Below are 24,367 nucleotides of genomic sequence, written 5' to 3' on the forward strand. Positions count from 1 at the left end.
TAGCTGCAATTTTCCAATGTATAATTGAATTTCTACAATAGGAAAGGAGAAACATTTTAATTACCATCAAGATCTAATATATGTATTTTTCACTGCAACAATCATACTCTTGCTGTTAAACTATTAAGAAAAATAATGTGTAGAATTTGTTCAGTTTGATCATTGTTTATCTACCTAAAATAAAAATTGGAAGAAATTTACTTGTGTATAGATAATTTTACCTTCTCAGTTGTCTAAAAATATCTTCATAGACTGCTGATTATGGGACTTCCTTTCCTGGCTAATCCTCTCATCCTAAAAATTTATATATTTCTCCAACCTTTCCATAGTCTCCTTTCTGCCTTCTATACAGTTACTCTCTTGATGAGTCCAACAATTCAAATATCAGGACATAACATTTTGTGACAAAGAGAAAGATACTTAATTTTATATAAATGTTTTGATTCTTGATATTTAATATGTAAGGCAAATACAAATTTAAAATAAGAGGCTTAATTCTCTCTGTGAAAAATAAGGGAGGAGATGTCCTACCCTCCTTTTTCTTACATATTTACTTTAGAAAACTTGTAATTTTAAATTCTTTCTCTGTCTCTTTGAAATGTATGCAAATCTTTTTAAAGGCTAGATAAGCCTCTTGTCAGTCTTACAATCCAGGAATATCTTTCTCTAGGATCTGAGAACCATCTCTTTGAAATGTAATCATCAAGGAAGATAGTGCCCCCATCTCCCAGTTTCTGTGGGCAGGTAAGAGCCCAACCTTGGACATGTTGCAAAACTACCTCATTATAAAGGTAAGAATTTGATTTGCTTATGGGTGAATCCAGCTAACACAATGGGTCATCTCAATTATCAGGTGAATTTAGAATGAACTATGTGTGACAAATGATGCTGTCAAGTCCTCTTTCTTGAACAATAGTTATTGTTTACCTCAACAACATATATAGAATGGATTTTATCTGCCTGGCCATATAAAAGGATGAGATTTCTTTCTGCCTCTGCAGTCTCTTAGTGGATTGCCTATAATGCTTATCACGTTCTGGAGAGGTTTTTCTGGGTTGGCAGAAGATTTTGTTTTTAATATATCTCCCCAATAAAGGTGAACACAGATATCACTCATTCATTCATTAAGTCATTCATATCTTGAAAATATTATTTGAACATTACTCAAAAACTATTTAAAAATAAACAAAAATCTTAATACATGTGCATATGTATTAGGTTGAATCATTTGATACTGTTGTTTTGTAAGTGAAAAACAGAATATCAGCAATTACATGTATCATAACCTAAATTATGTGAGTATAGACAAATGTGTGGAAGAATCTACATTAAACTGTTAACATCAACTAATTGTTGGGAGAGAGCCACAGCATGGCTTGATGAGCAGTGCTAGGTCTGAGCCTAGGATCTGAACCAGGGAACCCCAGGCTGCTGAAGTGGAGAAGGTGAATTTAACCACTGGGCCATGGGGCCAGCCCCTACATTTTCTTTTATATATCTATCCTCATATTTTTTAACTTGTTGCAATAAGTTTGTATTACTGTTTTTCTTATTTTACAGAGAATAAATTGATTAGAAAAAAGATACTAATTGTATTTGCAACATGAGCATCATTAATCAAGGCAGGACAGTTTCCTTTTTACCTATTTATAGATCAATCGATCAATCGATAGATCAACAGATAGATCCAGCTCCTAACATAGTGCTACGTAAAAATATGTTAAAGGAAAAGATGAAAAAAAGTGCATGAATGAATGAATGACCATAACCAGAGAAGGTTTTTGAAGAATAGTGAAAATTTAAAGAAGCTCAACTGGAATGAGTTGATAGGTATTTGGGGATTAAAAAAAAAAAAAATAGAGGCAGTATAAATATCTTTTTTAAACAGTTTCGTCAACAATAAGCTAGGTAAGGTGGATGTTAACATTGGTTAAAAGGGATCCTTTTGTAGTTGTGCATTCCTGGAGCACATTTACATGTTTACTAATATTGTTGTTGGCAAAGAGGCTGGAGATAGAGGAAGAGACAGGATAACTACAAGATGGAGATCACTGAGAAAGCAGGAGGAGGTGCTGGTCTTGAATTGGTTCATACAGAATTCCTCTATTAAAAAAGAAGGAAAGGCTGCAGATGCAGGTCTATTTGTCAATCTGTTGTAAGACTGGGAGCATCTTGGCTGATGATGACTTTGTCTCTGTGAGGCATGGAGATGAGATACAATGCATGTGTCTTTAATGCTGCAATGGCTTTTGCTGAGCCTAATATCTGCATAAGGAGAGGTGATACCTTACATGCTTTCAGAGTTACAACTTTTTGTTGTCATTTGCATGCCCAGCTACTAATTCTGAAGGGTGGTCATTATGCCAGGTTGCCTAGGACAGATGGAATTTCATCCTTAGTTATACATTGTCAAATAGATTCTCCCCATACGGCAAACCTGGAGTTGATCACACCCAGCCTGTTCTCTCCTTTTCCTCTTGGTGAGTTCCTATTTGGGGTCCTCGGTTCCTTTTTTCAGTCAGGACCACTGAAGAGCTTTAAAAAGAAGGAGATGCATTCTGGATCCCTTTTCTTCCAAAAGCTCTGTATCAGTTGGGGTTGAGTTAGGAAACCAGAAATAACTCCAGGTGTTTCAAAGAACAAATGGCTTAATAGAGGGATTAGAAAACCATTAGAAGGCCTGGGAAAGAAAAGATTAGGGAGGCCACTCTACCATTTAGGAAATCAGGAAATGCTCAGATTACAGGAAACGACTGCCATTGATTTCACTGCCCACTGCCCAAAGGCAGGCGATTCTTTGGAAGACATCAGTAAGCTGTTGGAAAAATCTTGATGTGGAAGCCTCGGTAATTGCCAGCCACAGCCACAAGAATAATAATTGCTTTTCCTTTTCCTATGCTTTCCAAAATTATACTAGTTCCTCTCATTGGCGGAATCTAACTTAGGACATACTGGCAGGAATTTTTGAAAATGCAGGTCCCAGTCTTCTAGCTCCTAGGATAAAAGGAGAACATAGAAGGGGATAGTAGGGCAGAGTGGCCAACACAATTCCACACAACCCAGCATATTCTCAGTCAAATTACATGTGTTCTTTCCCAGAGAAAAGTCCTCACTTGACCTACAGTAGGAGATGCTGAATATGTGTTCTCTGAGTAAGACAATGCTAATTCAGGGGAGACCGCCATAGAAACTTACGCCAGTAAGTTGAAGTTAGTCATGCCTTAAAGAGCTAGGCTGATTTTCCCCTGGCTGCCATTATCACAACTCCATTAACAGTAGCCCCCAGGGCATAGCAAATTATCATAGGAGTCATTTATAAGGTCGCCAAGCAGAAACTCAGTAATATTTCTATGCTTTTGCTGATTCCTACCAAGTCATTTGAAAGCCAAAATAGGGGGAAAGGAAGTACCACTTTCAAGGCATCACTAAACATTCATATTCATAATAAGTTACACTTCTCTATCTATGAAGGTAGGTAGGTCTGTTGCATATAATAATTTAGTAAAGATGATTTGTAAGACAGTTTGAGAGAAAAAATTTATAGATGAGATTGCTTTGAAGGTTTTAACTTAAAGCAACTTTGTAAACTAGTGTTGTTAAAGAAAGTAGAAATTTAAGAAAGTTTGAGCAGGATGCAAACACTAAAATCACAGTATCTTCACTCAGGATATTATACTGAGTAGTCCACAAGGAACCATTACAGTTAAGTTTAGTAGCAAGACTTTGGAAAAGCTGAGAATACTATAATAAAATCAATGAGTTTTATGAAACCATGATCAACCCTTTCAATTTTATGAAATGTCAAGAATTTTTTATTTCTGGATTTAAATTTGAGTGTCGTAGATATCCCTCCACTTACTTCTTCCACGAGAATATTGGCAAGCATACCGAACAACTATTTCGCTTTGTGGGAACCTCATTTTATTTCTGTATAGGGAAAAGTCCAGATTCTAAGAAGATGGTGGTCATAACAGCACCATTAGATGCTTAAACTGAGACTGATGGAAAAAGAAATGGGAGATTTAAAACATATTCTTTAGTTTTAGGAGAAACTGAAATTTAAAGGTCGTTCTTGGCAATATTTGAACTTCTGTCTTAGTAATATATAGAATTTAAGACTGCCAAAATACAACAGCTTTTAAAACATAGGAATAGCAAAATAAAAGCCTCTGAATTTTTCATTTCTTTTGTTCTCACAGTTGAAAGTTTCCTTTTTTTTTTTGGTATTCTGCAGTCTAAGAAACGTGAAAATCTGGTTTTACATAAAGCATCATTTCTAAAATTATCTAGGTAAAGAGTACCTCCTCAAAAATTGAGAATTTCTTTATTAGTTAATTGTCTTAAAATCTTCTCTCAGAAATTCTCTAATTTAAAATCAAGAGCAATTTAATCTGATATATGTGAAATGTCATATGATAATACATATATCACATATATGTATGCATTGCCCATTCTATTTAAAAATACTTAGCAGTAGTAGCTACTGTTTTAATTTAGTTGCTGTAGTAAAATATTTTAATTTTGTGCAAAATGCATAAACCAAAAAGAAACACATATTATTTTTTCTCTCACGTAACCAAGACCATGAAAAGACAAGCTGCTTAATCCAGAAGAATATTTCCGGTTATACCTACTGGCAGTATATACTTTGTGCAACAAAACTGTGTAGAATTAGTTAAGTTTTGACTGATAGGTTAGAAAATACAAGTTAAATTGAAATTAAGTATTAAAGTTTGATAAGATAGTGAGGCTTAAGAGTGCTTTGCCAAGTGGAATGAACACAGCACTAAGTGTTTGAGCATTTCACGATTCAACAAAGGTGAGGAGGCTGACCTGGCCAGAGGAATGGGCTGTCTCATTGGAGAGGGTAGTGATTAAACCCTCCAGATGTGTGAAGGCTTCCATATTGATCTCTTTCTTTCAAACCTTTGTAGCATTTGCTATTTGTGTCCTTCACTTAGTACTTATTTTATATTATCCTCCAATTTATATATCATTTTACATGAAATCTCTACCTGATTAAATAAACTTATAGGCCTTGAACGATATTTCATACTTCTTTGTAATTCTCAATTGTGCATGGCACCATGCATATTATAAGCATGCGATAATCATTGCTGTTGGCACAGTTGATTATGATGATGGTGGTGGTGATTATGTTGGAGAGGTAGACTAAAACTTGATTGGGGAATTGCTTGGACACCAATCTAATAAATAGATATGATTTTTTTTTAATCAAAGGGCAGAAAAGAGTTATGGAAGATTTAAGTGATGAAGTCAAAATTTCAAGGAAGAATCCATATTTGCATGTATAATGAAATCAAGTGCAATGGGGAAAAGATAATCTATGACAGGAAATCCGGTTTAAAAATGTACAGAGTAGTTGTCTGCAGAAGAAGAAAACTAGTAATTCAGGTTTGTTAGTAAATCAGAAATGAATTAATAAGAACTTGAACCTCAATGACGTTCATGACAGTGAAAATAAAGCAGTGCATAGTGTTAATTGTGACTCCTGACTTGAAATCAGAGTGTTCATAGGATCAGGATTGCCAAATCCATAACATATCAGGGCTATTGTTATATTTGCTATATTGCAAAGAATATAGAATATGTATAGATGCCTGCCTCCTAACCACTAATGACTATCCTACCTCCAAATGCAGTGCAATGAGTCAGAACATACGTGGTCTGCAAATACATAATTTTTTGTCTCTTCAGCTTAATATCTAAGCTAAAGAGTGAGATGGACTGAACAAACTGCTCTAGAACACATGCTAGACCTGCAACCTTAGGATCTTAGCATACTTGGTTTTACCACTCTGGCTATGAGCGAAACAAGAAGAGAATAGAAGGGGGAAAAAGAATGGCGCTATTTCCCTATGGCCAATTGCGGTAGGTCGTCTAAGATTCTGCTTGCTCCCTCTTGCTCCCTCCTTTGCCCCCAAATTCTTTCTAACCCTTTTTGCATTTCAAGTGGAACATCAACTCCTAGTTTAGAGGCATTACCAAGATCTGTGTGATCACATCAGTCACTGAAGAGGAGAAAGAATCTGAAAAAGAGGCAAACAGATGAAAGATTTAAAGAGAGAGCAAAGGACTAAGAGTTTTTGCCATATTGCAAGGCTATTTGCAATCTTTCTACTCTTCATATTCAAATTTTGCCTCCTATTATTATATCTTAACTGTGTTTCTCTGGTGCTTCCATGTTGCCCATGATAGAACATAGAATGTAGGAATGGGAAAGGGATCTGAACCCCATTTGTTAAGCAGTTTCTTAACTTTTATTCTGTCATATACAACCATCACAAATTTTGCAATATTTGCATACTACTTATAATACTTGAACTTAACCACTTGGCCATGGGGCTGGGCCCCTACTTATAATACTTGATACAGTTTTTTAAATTAAGTAACTTTTAAAGCTTTGACAATTTTATTTCAAAAGTTGATTTCATATCACTAATGGTGGGGTTCAGGACATGCTACCACAAGATATGGCACCTTGGCATATTGAATATTTTAAGTTGAAGGAGTTTGAGAAAACAGTAGGAGAGGGACAGTCTCTCTATCTTTTCCCTGCCCTTCTCCCCTGAAACAGGCCATAAAACCCTCATGAGAGAGGTGCCCTCCCTACACCCAGAAGAAAGGAGCGTCCTTATCTCCGCAGAAAAAAGGATGCCAAGAAGAATCTAAATGAACAGATCTTGCTAAGTTTCCCCCAGTTTGCTACCCTCTGACCTAACATATTCCTAGATGACTGCCCACTCTTCATCAAACCTAGCATAAAAATACTTGGGTCTAACTGTTTCTTTGGGTATTTATTTCCTTATGAAGGTTCCCATGTCACATAAAACATATTAAATAAGTTGTATGCTTTTCTCCTGTTAATCTGTCTTTGTCAATTTGATTTTCAGACCCAGTCAGGGACCCTGAGAGAGTGTAGTGAAACTTTTTCCTCCCCTACATAAAAAAATACATCAATATTACTTAGCATAAAAGAGAGTAACCATAAAAATGTATATATTAAAAATATCTCTTTAATAAGTGAAATAATTTTGTGAACCATTAGAGATGTGTGGACCAACCTGTGGGGAGCATGGCATTAGAGGCTGGAATTTGTCATGAAAGAGTTTCAAAGGCAGAAATATCAAGGTATTTGGTGACTAAATCTAGGTTAGATGGGCACAGTTAGCACAAGTAGTAATTAACTGTAAGAGTTGAGTGTTGGAAAGTAGAAGAGTGAATGGAAGGGAAGCTGATTCATCAATAGAGGAGAAAATTAAAAGTTCAGTTTTCAGGTAACTTGTCATGACAATGAAAAAAGTGAAAACACTAAGCATATCATTGAAGACTACAAACTGATATTAGTGCAAAAAGTAAGAATGGAGATGTAGATCTAGGATTCATTGCCTTCCAAGGAGATGCAAGAAGCCAAGAAAGGATGTTCTACTTCTCTTTCATGGAAAGAATAAAGAGAGAAACAAAATACATGCATTTCATAATGTGATATATACATTCCTGAAAACCCTTACCTTCTGCAAATTTGTGCGCTGCAAATAAGGCTGATATGAAAGATAGGATTGGGGCAAACCCATCAAACTCTTTGCAACATTGTAACTGGAGCACTAACATGAACCAAAAACATCCAAATTTTAAACACTGACAGATTATTTAAAAAAGGCAAATTCCTAACAAAGTAATAGATTGTGCAATAAACATAGGATTTTAAAAAACAAAAAAAGTAAGAAGCTTGATGAAAGGTGTATGAAGAAAGATGTGAAGTTACACAGACAAGAAGAAATAACAAAGATCAAGGAGAAGTAGGTAAAAAAGACAGAGCAAGTGGCCAAACTAAGCCAAGACAAACAACATTTGGTGGCACGGTCAACGTTCCTCAGTGCTGGCTGGAATTTAGCCATGTGTGGTAGGCAGAATAATGGGCCCTCAAGGATGTCCATGTCTTAATCCCCAGAACTTGTAAATATATTAACGTCCATGGCAAACTGGGAGTCCTTACATGTAAAGACTTTGAAATTGGGAGATCATCCTGGATTATCTGGGTGACCCTAATCTAATGACATGAATCTATAAAAGCAGGGACTCTTTCCTGGCTGTAGTCAGAGGGAGATGTGAAGATGAAGAAAGATCAGAGAGATACAACATTGTTGGCTTTGAAGATGGAGTGAGGGGACCTCAAGGCAAGAAGTGTGGGCAGACTCTAGAAGCTGGGAAAGGTGAGGAGACAGATTCCCTTCTACAGCCTCCAGAAAGGAATGCAGCTCTGTACACACCTTGATCTTAGCCCAGTGAGATACAAGATCTGTGTCAGATGACGACAACAGCAACAACTACTACTGCAAACCTGTAAGACAATAAATTTGTGTTGTTGTGAACCACTGTTTATAGTAATTTCTTAAGCAGAAATAGAAAACTAATATAACGTTTCTATATTTTGCATCTTGTTTTCAGATGTTATTAGTGGTACCACAATATATAAATACTCTAGGAAAAAAATCATATATCATTCAATATGAATTTCATGTAATATTAATTTTATACTAATAGCAAGTAGAGTCATTTGCATTATAGAAACACACGATGTAGCAAGACCAGCTATCATCAAAACTGATATTTGGAGAAAGCTCTCAGTTAAAAAGCAGCTGGAGAAGGTGAAGTAAGGTCTTATCTCTAGAGTATCAGATAAACTGCAAATTGCCCAGTTAAATCTGAATTTCAGATAAGTGACAGTTAATTTTTGTTTTAATGTAGGTATGTCCCATATGGTATTTGGAACATACTTATTCTAAAAAGCTATCCATCATTCATCTGAAATTCAAATTTACCTAGATATCCTGCATTTTTATTTGCTTAATCTAACAACCTTACTTGTTCTAAAAGTTCTTGAATCTAAGACACTTTTATTCTTAATGCATCTAAAATCAGAAGGAATATTTCAATTTAGGTATTTGACGTGTTTCACTTTATTAAAAACTCTCTTATTAAATTTATGGTGTATCTTACAATATACAGCATCTTAAAATCATGGAAATAGCTAGAAGCTTTTCTTGAAAATGTCACCTCTTTTTTTTGTTGTTGTTGAGGAAGACTGGCCCTCAACTAACATTTATTGCCAATCTTCTTCTGTTTGCTTGAGGAAGATTGCTGCTGAGCTAGTATCTGTGGCAATCTTCCTCACAGCATGGCTGGATGAGCCATACACAGGTTTGTGCCTGGGATCCAAACCTGCACACCCTTGGCAACCGAAGCAGGGCATGTGAATTTAACTGCTACACTACTGGGCGAGCCCCAATCACCTCTTTTTTCAGTATTGCATATATTTAACATTTATATCTAATTGGTTAATTGATTGATATTTGTATTTAATTGTCTAACAGATAGCGTATATATATTTTTTTTTATGAACTATTTTTGGCATATTAAAATTTAATCCAGGATTGCAGAAAACATTAAGCAAAAAATTTCACCCAGTAATGTTTTGTTATATGATGGTAAAACAAATGTTTTTAACTTGTGTCTGTGTCAGGCAGCCGGCATTTGCAAACTAGATAAGCAACAGAGCAGGATCGTGTGTTCCCGTGTTTAGTGTGTTAGAAGCAGTAATGGTTCCAAAGAGAGCCTAATGTGGGAAGACTTTTCAGTCATGACTGTACACTCTGTCTCATCTTCAGTTTGAATTGTTTTCCAATCGCTCAACACCTTAAGTGCCCCAAGGATTTTACTCCAAAATTCTAATCATTTGTATTTTTATCTCTTTGTGTTTTCTTACTTATTTTTTAAAGTTTTCTTTTTTTCCCTACACTTACAGCTTTTAGACTTTTAAATTTTTATTCTGCAACCTATATTTCCATTGAAATATGTTAGGGACTGTACATATTGTGAACTGATTAGGTCTTAATCACTTAGTTTACTGACTGAGGCAAACAGTCCCTATAAAACCAGAAATAAAATTATCAATATTCCTCAGAATTTCCAGATTCATTTATGCAAATATTTTCTGGCAATAAAATTCTTCAAATAAACTAAGCTTTCAGGTAAGTCTGAATAAATGCACTCTGTGGTTTATATCATAAGCTTGTATGTAATAATAAATGCACTATGCATGCCAATGTGGCACAATGGATGGAAAATTTTATTAAAAAATAATAAACAGGAGATTTTCTCCTAAAATGATCAAAAGATTCATGTATTAGCAGCCACAATTTATCTCCAAAAGTGAGGATTAAAATTAGAACAATCTTCTAAAAGAAGACCACCAAATATATATATATATAAATTAGCAAGACAATTTCTGTTAACCAACTGGACGTGAAGCTCGTCTCAATCATTCTGGCTATTTTTTTAAAGACAAGTGACAAACTTGTATACAATTTTGTGGTATTTCATTTGCATTTTTCTTTCTCCTTCTTCCAAATGTGTGATTTTAGTATTTTATACTGTCATAAATTTAAAAGAAAACATAAGTAACTTTTATTACATATAAACTCTTCAGCATAATAATCTTGGGGAAATACTTTCATATAATATTCGACATTAAGTTGAACAACAACAGCTCTCTCTGACTTATGAAAACAGTGTCAGTGGAGCACAGGCTGAATTACAAAGGACAAAATCTCCCAGAAGCTATGGAGGATTAAAAAATACCTTGGTTTGTGGCATTCTATTTGGTATCTTATTACTTTGAATTGCCTAAGGTTTCTTTTGGAAAAAAAACACAAAACTATTTGCAGCCCTTCATTTCATGACAACCAATAACTGTAGGAGTTGCTGTATTAAGTGGTCAATAGCAGCCACATTTAAAGGTAGAAAAATAATGTTGTATGTGTGTTTATATTATATGTTGTGACAATTTGTTTCAACAAAAAGTCCCTTTGTACTTATATCTTATAAATGGGGTATTTGCTTCACAATCAAAAGTATTCTCTCAATTCATACTTAAGGAAACAAAGGTGTCCAGCTATAAACACTCACAGCTTTAAAACAGATGTTTTTCAAAGTTCACTTATAGTTTGCTTAGTTGCTATCAGGAATATATTTTCACATGTATTCAATGTTAGAAATCATGATTTGGTTCCAAGTAGAGTCTGAAACACAACTAAAGATGTCAAATTATAACTTGAACCGTATTTTTAATAGTAAAATATTTTGGAATTATAACTTAGGATTCCAGAATCCATTTATCTCTTCCCTTTCCCCCTCCCTTGCCATATGTTACAAAAAGTAGTATAGCATCCATGAAAAAATAAGGGTTTTTGAATCAAAAACATCTAGATTTGAGCTGGGGTTTACTTTGGGTAAGTTCCTTGCCATCCCTGAGCTCTACCCACCTTGTCTGTAAAGCAGAGATAATGATGGTGTGCCGTTGTTAAAAGGCAGTTCTCCATACTTTCTTCCCACATTTGTGCATGGTGTAGACTTTCTAAACAAAACTCACTGGAAAACTTGTTAAAGGATGATTAATAGCAAACATGCTTTGAAAGTTTGGGGTGGTGTACAGTCATGCACACATAACAATGTTTCAGTCCACAATGAACTACGTATACGACAGTGGTCCCATAAGACTATAATGGAGCTGAAAAATTCCTGTCACCTGGTGACGTCATAGCTCTTGGAACGTCACACATTACTCACGAGTTTGTGGTGATACTGGTGTAAACAAACCTATTGTGCTGCCAGTCATATAAAAATATAGCACATACAATGATGTACAGTACATAATACTTGATATGAAAATAAACTACTATGTTACTGGTCTCTGTATATACTATACTATACTTTTTATCATTATTTTAGTGTGTACCCTTTCTACTTATAAAAAGAAAAGTTTACTGTAAAACAGTGTGCTGTGTTACACTGGCAGCAGCCTCATATATCTTCTGTTTGCCGTGTCTCTTGATCGTATCATTTTCTCTTGTGCTTGATTTAATCTCATGTTCTTTTGTTCATTGTGACCCCCAAGCATACAAAATCCATTGCTATTGTTGACATTAAGAGGCCATGTTGAGTAATTGACTTAGAAATGAAATTAAAAGTGATGAAGGACTACGTAGGTGGAAAATCAGTGATGGTTATTGCTTGCTGGTCAGGCACCTCCCATATCCACCATAGCTACAATCTTGAAAAACAAGAACAAAGTGATGGAAGTTAATAAAGAATCTGCTTCATTGAAGGCAATGAGGTTAACAAAAATTCAAGAAGGGCCTATATCAGACATAGGGAAATTTCTAATAATTTGTATTGAAGACCAGACACAGAAGAGTATTGCTTTCAGCACCATGATGATCACAATCAAAGCAAAAAATTTGTGATGTTGAAAGGGAAGGTTGGAACTGACTGATGTTGAATTTACTGCTAGCTCTGAGTGGTTTAAATGATTCAAGAATTGTTTTTCATTACATAATGTGAAAGTGAGTGATGAGTCTGCAAGTGCTGATGTGAAGGCACCTGAAGAATTTTTGGAAACTCTAGATAAGCTGACTGTGGAGGAAAATTACTTACCAGAGCAAATATTCAATATGGATGAAACATCCTTTTCTGGAAACAGATCCCTGAAAGGACTTTCATTCATAAGAAGACCAAGTCAATGCTAGATTTCAAGGCTTTTAAAAACAAGATAACAGTCTTGTTTGGGGGCAATATTGCAGACTTCAAATTGAAACCCTTTGTGATCTGGCACAGTGAGAACTCTCTTCAGCATATCAATAAGCCTACACTGCCAGTGCACTACAGAAACAAGAAGTCATGAATGGCCCACCTCCTCTTCCAAGATGCCCTCCTGAATTGCTATGCTGGTAAAATGGAAAAAAGTACATACCTTTCAAGATTTTGCTTATTGTTGATAATGGTCCCAGACATCCTTCTTTTATTGATGATCTTCATCCCAATATAAAAGCAGTGTTTCTCCCTCCAAACACCACCTCTTTGATACAACCAATAGATCAAGGAGTTATAGTAGCTTTTAAGGCCTATTACCCAAGGAAGATCTTTGCTTAGGCTATTGCTGCAACTGAGGGGAAGGCACTGATGTAATTCTGGAAAGATTACAATAGCTATGAGACTGCATCAAGAACCTTGGTTGGGCTTGGGGTGATGTCACCAAGGAGAGTTTGAATGGCATATGAAAGAAGACACTCAAAAGATTCATCTGTGACTTCAAAGGATTTGCCAAGGATGAGGATTTGCAAAAATCAAGAAGACTGTGGTTGAGATGGCAAACAACTTTAACCTCAGTATGAATGAGGATGTCGTTGAGGAGCTCCTAGAGGTAGTTCATGAGGAATTGACTAATGAGGTATTGTTGGAACTGGAGCAGGAATACATAGCTGAAGAATAGGCAAGAGAAAAGGAAACTGCATGAGAAGAAAAACAAGGACCCCTGAGAAAATTTACAGTGAAGGGTTAAGGAGAAGCTTTTGCAGACCTAAACAAGCTCCTTAAAAAGTTTGAAAACATGGACCCCAACACTAAAAGATTTTCGTTAATAAAGAGAGATGTTTGTGGTGCATTATTTGCTTACAAGTAAATCTATTATAAAAAATAGAAACAAACCAAGCAAACCACCATGGATATATTTCTGAAAAAAGTGCCACCTCCTCAGGCAGGTCCTTCTGGAGTTATTCCAGAAGAAGGCATTATTATCATAGAAGATGACAGCTCCATGAGTGTTACTGTCCTTGATGATTTTCCAGTAGGACAACATGTGGAGGTAGAAGACAACGATATTGATAATTCTGACCCTGGGTAGGCCTAAGCTAATGTGTGTATTTATGTCTCAGTTTTTAACAAAAGTTTAAAAAGTAAAAGTAAAATAAAAAATTTAGTAATTTAGTAAAAAAAAATTAAAAATCCTTATAGAATAAGAATATAAAGAAAGAAAATATTTTTGTATAGCTATACAATGTGTTCGTGTTTTAAGCTAAGTGTTATTACAAGAGTCAAAAAGTTAAGAAAATTAAAAGTTTGTAAAGTAAAAAGGTCATAGTAAGCCAAGATTAATTTATTATTGAAGAAAAAACTTTTTAATAAATTTAGTGTAGCCTAAGTGTATGATGTTTATAAAGTTTACAGTAGTATATAGTAATGTCCTAGGCCTTCACATTCACTCTCCACTCAGTCACTGACTCACCCAGAGCAACTTCCAGTCCTTCAAGCCCCATACATGGTAAGTACTCTATACAGGTGTACCATTTTTATCTTTTATACCATATTTTTAGTGTACCTTTTCTGTGTTTAGATATGTTTAGATACACAAATATTTACTGTTGTGTTATAATTGCCTACAGTATTCAGTAGAGTAACATGTTGTACAGGTTTGTAGCCTAGGAGCAATAGGCTATGCCATATAGCCTAGATGTGCAGTAGGCTATACCATCTAGGTTTGTGTAAGTACACTATTGTGTTTGCACAAGGATGAAATTGCCCAATGACACATTTCTCAGAATGTATCCCTGTCGTTAAGTGACACATGACTGCATTGTTTCAAAGATATTTAGAGACTTATCCCCCCAGGGGCTACTTGTTTTGGTTCCAATTTGGGGAGGCTAGAGACTTTGCTCTTCCTTCCCAGGAAAAGATTTGTTTGCATCCCAGCTTGAACACCTCTTTCTCTCTCTTCAAGGAAAGGAGGAACAGATGTGTCAACTGCCCTATAAAATTTCTGAATCGTGTAAATTCAGGGGTCTTCCTCTGTGGTGCAGCCCCACTGAAGGCAAAGGGTAACATCAGGCTCTCACTATGTTACCCAGTGGATATTGGAGTTTGGGGAACTAGCACTAAGATGCTCTGTGTGTAATAATGGTGTGATCTCTGATCCAGAGACTGTATGTTTTCTATTAGAACATGAATATAAATATTTTATAAATATAAAACAACACTTCACCATTTCCTAGCTAAGAGAATCTGGAATTTGTTCAGTAGCAATCTGCGCCGCCCCAGAGGATGATACATGTTTCTATTGCCAACATGGGCTGAGATAGACCAGTTCCCTTTTCCTCTGGTTAATTTAGAGATAGGGTAAATGTGGCAAAAGAGATTAAAAGGAGAAATCAGCCAGCTTGGTGGTAGTTCTGTGAAAGATTTGCCTCCTAAGTGAGAAAGAGTACCATATGAGGAGAATCCCTTTTCCCTCCTAATTACTTGCATTTTGCAGCTTGTCATATGAGGATGTGATGCATGGAGATGCAGCAGACATATTGTGACCATTAGAGGCAAGTCCGAAGAAGGAAACCAACATACTGAGGATGGAAGAGCAAAAGAATCTCGAATGAGCAAAAGAGCGTAAGAATGTTCTGGATGACGTCTTTAAGCTGCCGAATCAACCCCGAACTCATTCCTCTGGATTTTTTGTTAAATAAAAATAACTACTCTGTACAACTAAAACAAGCTCTTATTAAATTTTTGTTTATTTGGAACTAAAAGCATTCTAAGTAATTCAAGAATCTACTTTAAGGAATTGTTAAGATTAAATGAAATGAGAGATAAAATAACTAGAATAGAACTTAGTTGATACTCAACTAAAAAAAAAAAAATGCTTTTGTTGCTGCTAATGGGGCCTATACTAGATCCAAGCACCTGCTGGTCTATTGTATGTGTCTATATCATAGGTCAGAGACTCCAGCTTGGGAGGGTTTGGGAATGAGGAGCTGTTGAAGCAAAAGGACAGAAATTGTGGGACTATTGGTCAATGACAGGAACATTAGGGTAAAATGCAAAATGTGTAAAAATTTAAGTAGAGCAATTGTTCTCAAACAGGAACTATTTATACTCTTAACAATTATTTAGAACTCTGAAAAGCTTTATGTAAGTTGCCTATATCAATATTTACTGTATTAGAAATTTAAACTGAGAAAGATTTATTGATTACTTCATTTTAATTTTACTACACTTTATTTAAAAACATTTTATATAACATTGGGCTTTTGTACAGATAAAAAAATTATGAGAAAAATGTCATTATTTAAATATTTTTTGAATCACTTTAATGTCTACCTTCTCATAAGGGTTTCTGCATTCAAACTGTTCTGTTGTGTTTGAAGTATAAGGAAGAAGTTTTGGTTTTACACAGATATGCACTTAGAAAAGGGAGGAGTATTGTAATAATCTTTAAGTTAATTGTGGTTATTTTTTTTGGAACTACACCAAAACTTGTCAATTTATGATTACTTAAAAGTTGATTATAATGTAGAATCTTGATCCATAGCTACAAATATTTCATAGCAACAAATATGAAATACATTGATGTGTCTTGCACCTTAATTACCCTTTACCCATGCATAACTTTGTAACATTATCCATTGCCTATTTGGAAAAATATTGGTTAACAGAGTTATGTGTATCTTCCAAAAGCTGACAAATTTATTTTCACATCTGTTAACATCATTGGTGTCCTCATCAGAATATTATTTAAGTACTGGGAAACTGTCAAGTACATGATAGCAGACCCACATTCTCCAAAATTCTAATTTTTCATTGAAAGCTTGAAATTTATCATTGCAACAAATATTATCAGTTGTTTTCCTTGAAATGACAGGTTCACATCATTAATTTTTAAAAAAATTTCTGTCAAAACTTGTTTGAATAATTGTAGTATGTCTGTCAATTGTGTTTTCAAGTAAAATGTTCTGCTAAAAAGGCAGCTAGTTTAGCTACATCTAAAACAATTGTGCATGTGCTTTTACTCGAGACGGCCATCATATTTCAGAATGTAGCAAGTGTTTCTCTATATCTCCCATTTTGTCACATAGACTGTTAAAGAGGAATGTATGGAAAGGTCGAGTTTAATTAAATTTTACTGCTTCATCAACAACACTGTTATGTGAAATACAATGTTTTTCCTTTCTAAAAAATTATGAGTGCATGGCAATGAAGAATACAATGACTACTAGATTACTGATATAATAATTTGGTGCTGCCACCTTAATTCATGTTAAGATGACAGCAGTTTTACCATCATTGTTTTTGCACCATCAATGTACATGTCAACTCAGTGAAAAAGACAAATTATGTCAGTATTATTATCAACTAGTTTTGACCTCATTGACCCTAAAAGGGCCTTATGGGCTGTTTTTGGTTCCACAGACGATACTTTGAGAACAACTGAGTTAGGGAACAAGGGGGTAGGAGGGAACTGTACCAGTGTATTTCAAATCTCCCTAATATCCTGACATATGCTGATAGAATGAAGACCTCAAACCCATCAAAAAAGAGGGCCATTTATTTGGGTTCATCAACCATCTATCCCAATAATCCCCAGTACTTGTTCCCAGTGGTAGACATTGTTGTGATCTAGGCTTCTTCCGTTTGGATGGATGTTGTTGCAATGAATGTGATAGTCCTAAATCTTTAACCACTGATTCACAATATCTAGGTCTTCTGCTGTAGTTGGAGGGGGAGAATCCAAGTAGTTTTTGGGTTTTATCAAGTAATCCAGAGTGTCTACTGCAGCAAACTCAGGTTGCTATTAGAGCTTCATCTTTTCCTTGTGTTATCATTCCTTTTCTGTCATCAGATGCAGGAGTTTGCTACATATTTTTCCTTTTTCCCTGAAGACTGCTACCTTAGAAGCAGTCAGGCTTATTTTTGCGTTATTTACTTATAACATCTGCTTTATAGAGACAGGGAATAATTCTTGTTGACTCAACTATTTTATCTTGCTTAGTGAGATAAAGTTCAGTGACACCCAAAGCTTTTGTGGTCAGCAGTTACTGACTGGTACAAAGTTACGACTTTTATGTACTTATTGAAGTGCTTTCAGTTCATGAATCACTGACATTTGTTTTTCTTATCCCAAGTTGAGAAAATCACACATAAACCTGTAAGAACTCTGCTTGGTATGGCAAGTAAAGTTAAGATTTAATTTCTAGAGACTAGAGAATGCCTCTTTATTCCAAAGCTTGATGCTCTTTACTGATATGTTCCAACCTCTGTAGATACCTAATACTAATGAAGTATTAATTTTTATACTGGTTTCAGTCTTTATTTCATTTTTTATATTTAAATCTATTTCATTTCCTCTCATCTATTATTATTTATTGATCTCATTGCACTTTATTGATCCCTATAAACCATTGTAAATTATTTTGGAAACATGGTATTATGTAAGTAAATAAATAAATAAGTAAATAAATAGAGATCTAACAATAGCTTCTCATATACTAGTCTGTTCAAATTCTCATTTTATCCCAGTTTTTTTCCTCTGATGGCAATTTTAATGGCATAAAGAATCTAATGTTATGTCTCTGATACTTATGTGTGAAAATTCATGCACAAAACCATGATTCTCATGGCTATGTGACCACTGAAATTGAAACAGGAAATGGCATTTTGGGGATAATTGATTGGACGGACAATGAAAATATGAGACATTACTACAAGGAATCCTCAGGAAAATTAGCCTATGGGACAAAGATCAGAATTGGGGCTGTTGAGGTGGCTAGAATTTTCTGAGCAGGGAACCAGAGAAAATAGATCTACATAGAGAAGGAGGTTCAGAAATCTGTGTATGACTCACCTTGGGTCTTCGGCTGAATACCAAGCTGAACATGTGCAAATTGACTCTGAGAGGCCACATAACGAATGACTACATAAAGACACACAACTACTAGGGCACCAAGAGCTGAACAGCTGCTACAGCTTACACAGAACAAATGTTCTAATTCCAATTAGCCAGTGTGGGGAGACTTCATTTAATATGATAGGTAGCAAAGAGGCCACACTTTAGTGGTGGACTATTCTAGCCCTCAAATAAAGGGTGCTGTCTAACTAAAAAAGATTTTATTTTTTAAAAGGCTTTGAAAAGTAAGGGATATGGGGGTTGGCCTGGTGGTGCAGCCGTTAAGTTTGCACATTCAGCTTTTGTGGCCCGGGGTTCACTGGTTTGGATCCTTGGTGTGGAGCTACACACCGCGTGTCAATCTATGCTGTGGTAGGCATCCCACATGTAAAGTAGATGAAGAAGGGCACGGATGTTAGCTCAAGGCCAGTCTTCCTCAGCAAAAGGGGAGTGTTGGTGGCAGATGTTAGCTCAGGGCTAATCTTCCTCAAAAAAAAAAAAAAAAGGTAAAGGATACATGTAAATTAACTGTCAGATGGAATAAAATAAATACTTCTTTAAGGAAAGTGGTAACATCTAAATAATCAATAATGTAATATTCATAATGTCCAGTATACAGTCAAAAATAGACATAAAAAAACAGTTAATGAGACCCACAACCTGGAGAAATATTAATCAATAATGAAAATGACAAAGGTGTCAGAATTAGCAGATTATAACAGCTATTAAAAATTAGTTCAAGTTTTAAAAGCAGCTTTAAAGGGAAATTTTGACTTTAAAATTTAACCTCCTATATAAGATGCAACTTTTCCAAACCATGCATCAAGTACATAGTAAATAAAAACAAATGACACATGCACACAAACATATAAAAATATATACTTTTGGCTGAGAGAGGACCATGAGAACATTCTGGCTAGGAGAAACATCAGAGTAGCAGAGAGAGAGGAAATTGGTCTGTTGTATAAGACAGATTGTATAGGAGTGGAGTGTATTTGAAACATAAAAGATGAGGTTAGAAGTTATTAAGGAGCCAGTTGATAAAGATTTTGAAACCAGATTGATGGGTTTGAATTTGCTCCAACCTTAGTAGGAATTTGGAAATATCTTGATTTATCCAATTTTTATATGTGATAAGTCTGGAAAATGTTGTACTGTATAGATAAGAACCTGTTACTATTGCAGCCCATTAGGAAAGCGTTCTTACTGTGTGTGCATGTAGACCCATGTGCGCCCATGTATTTAAACTGAAAGAGCTACACAATCAAAGAAATCTCTCATACGATGCCCTCTGAGCACAACACAGAGAAGAAAGGACTATTTTCTCAGATATTTCTTATGATTACTGCATCTAGGCAAATTAGTGGAATGACTTCCAGTCAAAGCTTAGGATCATTTATGTAAGAGAATAATGACTATCAACAATAAATGAATACAAGTCTTGCCATAGAAATAGTGTCACATTGATATTTTTCTGTTATTATAATTTGGGGGTACTGCTTGTCTTTCAGATTCATTGTAGGGAGTGCTAGCAGTTTTAACATTGATAGTGATTCAACTTTGAAGCCCACATATTTTTATTATACTTTTTGTAAGCATTTATTTCAGGTTAATGAAAAAATACCTTGAGATTTTAAGTCAGCAGTTGTAGCTACTTATCTGTTTGAATTAGAATTGTACCCATATTATGCAATCAAAACAAACAAACAGAAAGACATTAGATGTTAGGCTAATATACAATAGCAACTATAATTTAATAATCCTTAGTTTCAACTCCTCAAATTGAAACACTTTCAATTTTCTCATTGATTGAAATGGTAATAAATAAATATTATATTAAAAATAAATTTGTGCTAATTACCATGTTTATATTTTTACTTATTGAGATTCTATGTAAAGTTTCATTTGGAAAAAAGTGCTCATTTGCCAACAACATTTAAAACACTATTCTGAGTTATTGATTGAAAGGGAACCTGAGAAAGAGGTGGCACTGACAGGGAGTTAGGAATTCTGTGAAGATAGATCTAATTTTAGACATTTAGAGTTTGATGCAGTCACATTAACCTACATTATATGCATTTATAAGTTATCATTATAAATTTCTGAGGAAAGTAAATATGGAAGGGGGCTTCAAGAAAGTAAAAAAGGAAAGAGAATACAAAGAGCTAAATTTAAGTCTTGAAGTCATCTATCTCACAATTGAGAGAGAGAGGGGAAATTGCATAGCATGTATTAAAAAATTTATCTCATAAAAACCCAGTTTGAAATACATAGAGTTTTATTAATCCCTTTGAACGCATGCTGTAAATTGCATATGGTTATTGAACTGTGGCCAGGTTTGAAAGCCCTAGCATAATGTGCCATTGCTGCTCTTCCCATTGAGAGGTGGATTCTATTCCTCTACCTCTGAATCTCGCCTTGGGTCTTGCTTGACCAATGGAATGTGGCAGAAATGATGCTGTGCAACTTCTGAGCCAGTTGAGAGAGCTTGCATTCTCTTATAATGCAGAAATCACGTGTCGAAACGTAGCCTGATCTAGTCTCCTTGAGGATAAAAGACAGCTGGAGAGAGGCCAAGACATTCTAGGTGTTACACCCGAACCCAACCCCACCAATGCCTCAGCTGGATGCAGTGGCATGAAGCAACACAGGTGAAAACAGCACAGGAATCACCCAAAGATTTGTGAGAAATTACAAATCATTGCTGTTTTAAGCTACTGAGTCTTGGGGTAGTTTCTTACACAGCAATGCGTAACTGGCACACTGGGCAAAACAGGCTCTTTTTATTGTTCATTTCACCTATTTTCAGATTTGCATGTGTCATATTCACAACTACATGGTTTGAGTTTGATGAATAATGCAATGTTTTATAAGGTTTTCTAGAGTAGTTGAAATTAGTAGAAATATCAACAATTATTTACTCCTTTTGCGTGTAAAGGTATATTACAATATTATTCAGCTTAAGAGTCAACTAAATATTCTAGTAGAAGGAAAGCAATATTTGGAGACAAAAAAATCAATTTAAAGCAACAATTTGAAAAGAATTTACAAGCTGGGTGATTTTGACCAAGTTATTTCATCTCTCTAGATCTCTATTTCCTTCTTTGATTAAAAAGAATTTTAAGACAGATAATTCCCAAGTTTGTACACATATATATTTGTTGTTGTTGTTGTTGTTTATTTGTCTATTTCTATCTTATAGTTCAATAAGTTCTTTGGAATTCATTGCCAAGATTTCATTTCCTTTATTTATCACAATGTGTAGCTGAATGTAAACTATGAGCAGATTACTGAAAGTATTATCCCAAATATTTTACTGGAAAATATTTTAAGAGGATTGAAACAACTTTTAAGGCAGACCATCCATTTCAGTACTAAGTAATAATGTCAGTTTATTCACATTAATATTAACAAGAATAAAGTCTGGAAATTAAATAATAAGCGAAATTAATGTATCCCTGTGGCTCTGAAAGCCACAAACTAAAACTATGAATACTGAGTGAATAGATAAATATATAAATAAAAAGGCTAAATAAATAAATAACATACATCATCCATTTGCACTCATCAAATAATATATTTATGTGGTGGAAGGCTCTGTCACAGTCTTCTGGGTGTGGCATTTTATTCATTCATTGTTGGCATGATAGTCAATCATCTTTTGACATATATGACAAATCAAACAAGAAAGAAAAAAGTACTTATCAAAATACTTAAATTATTCAAATGTAAGGAGATTTGCTCACAAAGGGATGACACCAGAAACCCTTAATGTTGTCAGTTTGAAAAGTTATTATATGTCAATCATAAACTTTGGTTTTGCTCCCTGTGGTTATTACAACATTTAATGTATAATTCCATTTGTATGGCAAAAATCACTCTCTCATTTACAGATATTTGTATAATACATATAGTACATTTAAAATTTTCACTTTTACTTTGAACTTTCACTGGAAAGTATAGGGGATAAAGGAATTAAGAAGTGACTAGTGAAATTAGATGGAGTTGAGATATGCAATTATTGGTCTCCTTAAACTACCTAGGAATGGCTTATAAACTATGTAAAAATTAATTAAATAAGGTCTGATTTGTTTTGTGATATTACTTGAGATATTTAAAGACACTTTAGATATTTCAAAATTGTAATTTATTAATGGCAAAGAATGAAGAATAAAATAACTTTTTGAAAAATATATGCAAATAATTTTTCTTAAAATTTACATTGATAGTGAAAATAGTTAAAACAAAAGTATTTAATCTCATAAAAACTTGGTTTTGTTTATAAAGTTTCTTGGCTCTATATTTTTTAATTTTCTCATCTTCATAAATGTCTTATAGCCATATTTACCTTCCTCTAAGTATAATTAGATTAAAATAACATCATGAATTTTCATGCAGCCATTTAGAGTTTCTCTCTTAAGCTAACTTCCACAAAAAAAAAGAAAAAAGAACTGAAGAGAAAATAGAGGTTTATTATATACTGTTGATTTCCTAAGGCACATCTAATTTTCTTGACTGCTATGAGAATGGGGCTGTGTTTATTTTTGCACTAATTTAATTCATACAGTCAAAAAAATTTCATCATTGGAAAACTACTTCTGGAGATCAAGAGCTATATTTTTCTCTCATTTTAGAAAATTTTGTTAGACAATAATCCACTATGCTGGAGATTTCAGATGCTTTTCTCACATTGACATAACAAAATAGCTTAATCAGTTTAATCAATAGTTTACATTCTTAATATTTATGAGGTTCTAGCCAATCAATGACATGGACTACACTCTAGATCACACATATATTCAATATATTGTTTTATCAATCATTAAAACCTCGTGGGTAAAATAAGTACGAGGTGAGAAAAATTCCTCTAAAGCACTGTGCACCTTACGAATGTAATTTAACAGCTCTCTGAAGGCGGAGACAGGGCAATGGAGAGGAGAAAGATCTTCTGAGGTCCGGAAAGTAGAGCAAAGAGATATCCCCAGTGATCCAAGTATCTCTCTCACGGGTGTAAAGCAAAGATGAATCTCCCAAGGTTCGAACACTCATGGCTGAGTTTTAGTATTTAATTCATTAGAAGCAAGTTAATTCTATGAATAACACTATTCAAGGTAACTAAGAAATGTCATATCAGGGGCTGGCCCCGTGGCTGAGTGGTTATGTTCACGCACTCTGCTGCAGGTGGAGTTTTGTTGGTTTGAATCCTGGGCGTGGACATGGCACTGCTCATCAAACCACACTGAGGCAGCGTCCCACATGCCACCACTAGAAGGACCCACAACAAAGAATATACAACTATGTACCGGGGGACTTTGGGGAGAAAAAGGAAAAAAAATAATAAAATAAAATCTTAAAAAAAATGGTTTATAAAAAAAAGAAATGTCATATCATATATATGATATTAATTAAAATGCAAATATATATATTTGAATAAGGGGAGTCATATATCAAAGTGAATCTGAAGTCAGAAGACCTCAATGTCTGGCTCTCCAGGGACTATTTGGCCACTGGAAAATCAGTTATTCTTTTGAGACCTAAGTTTCCTTACCTGTAAAATGAAAGATTTGGATTTAGTGATCTCTTTCAACTTTAAGATTCTGTGCTTCTGTGTTGACCTATATCTCTTAAGTTCTGATTGGTTAGTCATATTTAAGAGAGCAATTAAATTATAATTCCTTATTATTCTATGGAGTTAAACTAAGATAAAGATATAATAGTAATAGAACTATTATTTATTATTTCTTGAGCATCCATATCATGATCCTAAAAAATAGTTATGTGCTCCTTTTGTATTTATAC

At 34.6% G+C, this 24,367-nt stretch overlaps 1 long non-coding RNA gene across 2 annotated transcripts in view; it reads left to right on the top strand.

Moving 5' to 3' along the window:
- Positions 1-16,822, top strand: part of LOC111767873 (uncharacterized) — a 57,303-nt gene extending 40,481 nt beyond the window's left edge. For both annotated transcript variants that reach the window (XR_011425158.1, XR_011425159.1), the window contains exons 3-4: positions 671-791; positions 15,167-16,822. This is a non-coding gene — a long non-coding RNA (uncharacterized lncRNA). The remainder of the gene's footprint in view (positions 1-670; positions 792-15,166) is intronic.
- Positions 16,823-24,367: the final 7,545 nt, after the last annotated feature.

Source organism: Equus caballus, chromosome 14, assembly GCF_041296265.1.
Source record: "Equus caballus isolate H_3958 breed thoroughbred chromosome 14, TB-T2T, whole genome shotgun sequence".
Taxonomy (NCBI): Eukaryota; Metazoa; Chordata; class Mammalia; order Perissodactyla; family Equidae; genus Equus; species Equus caballus.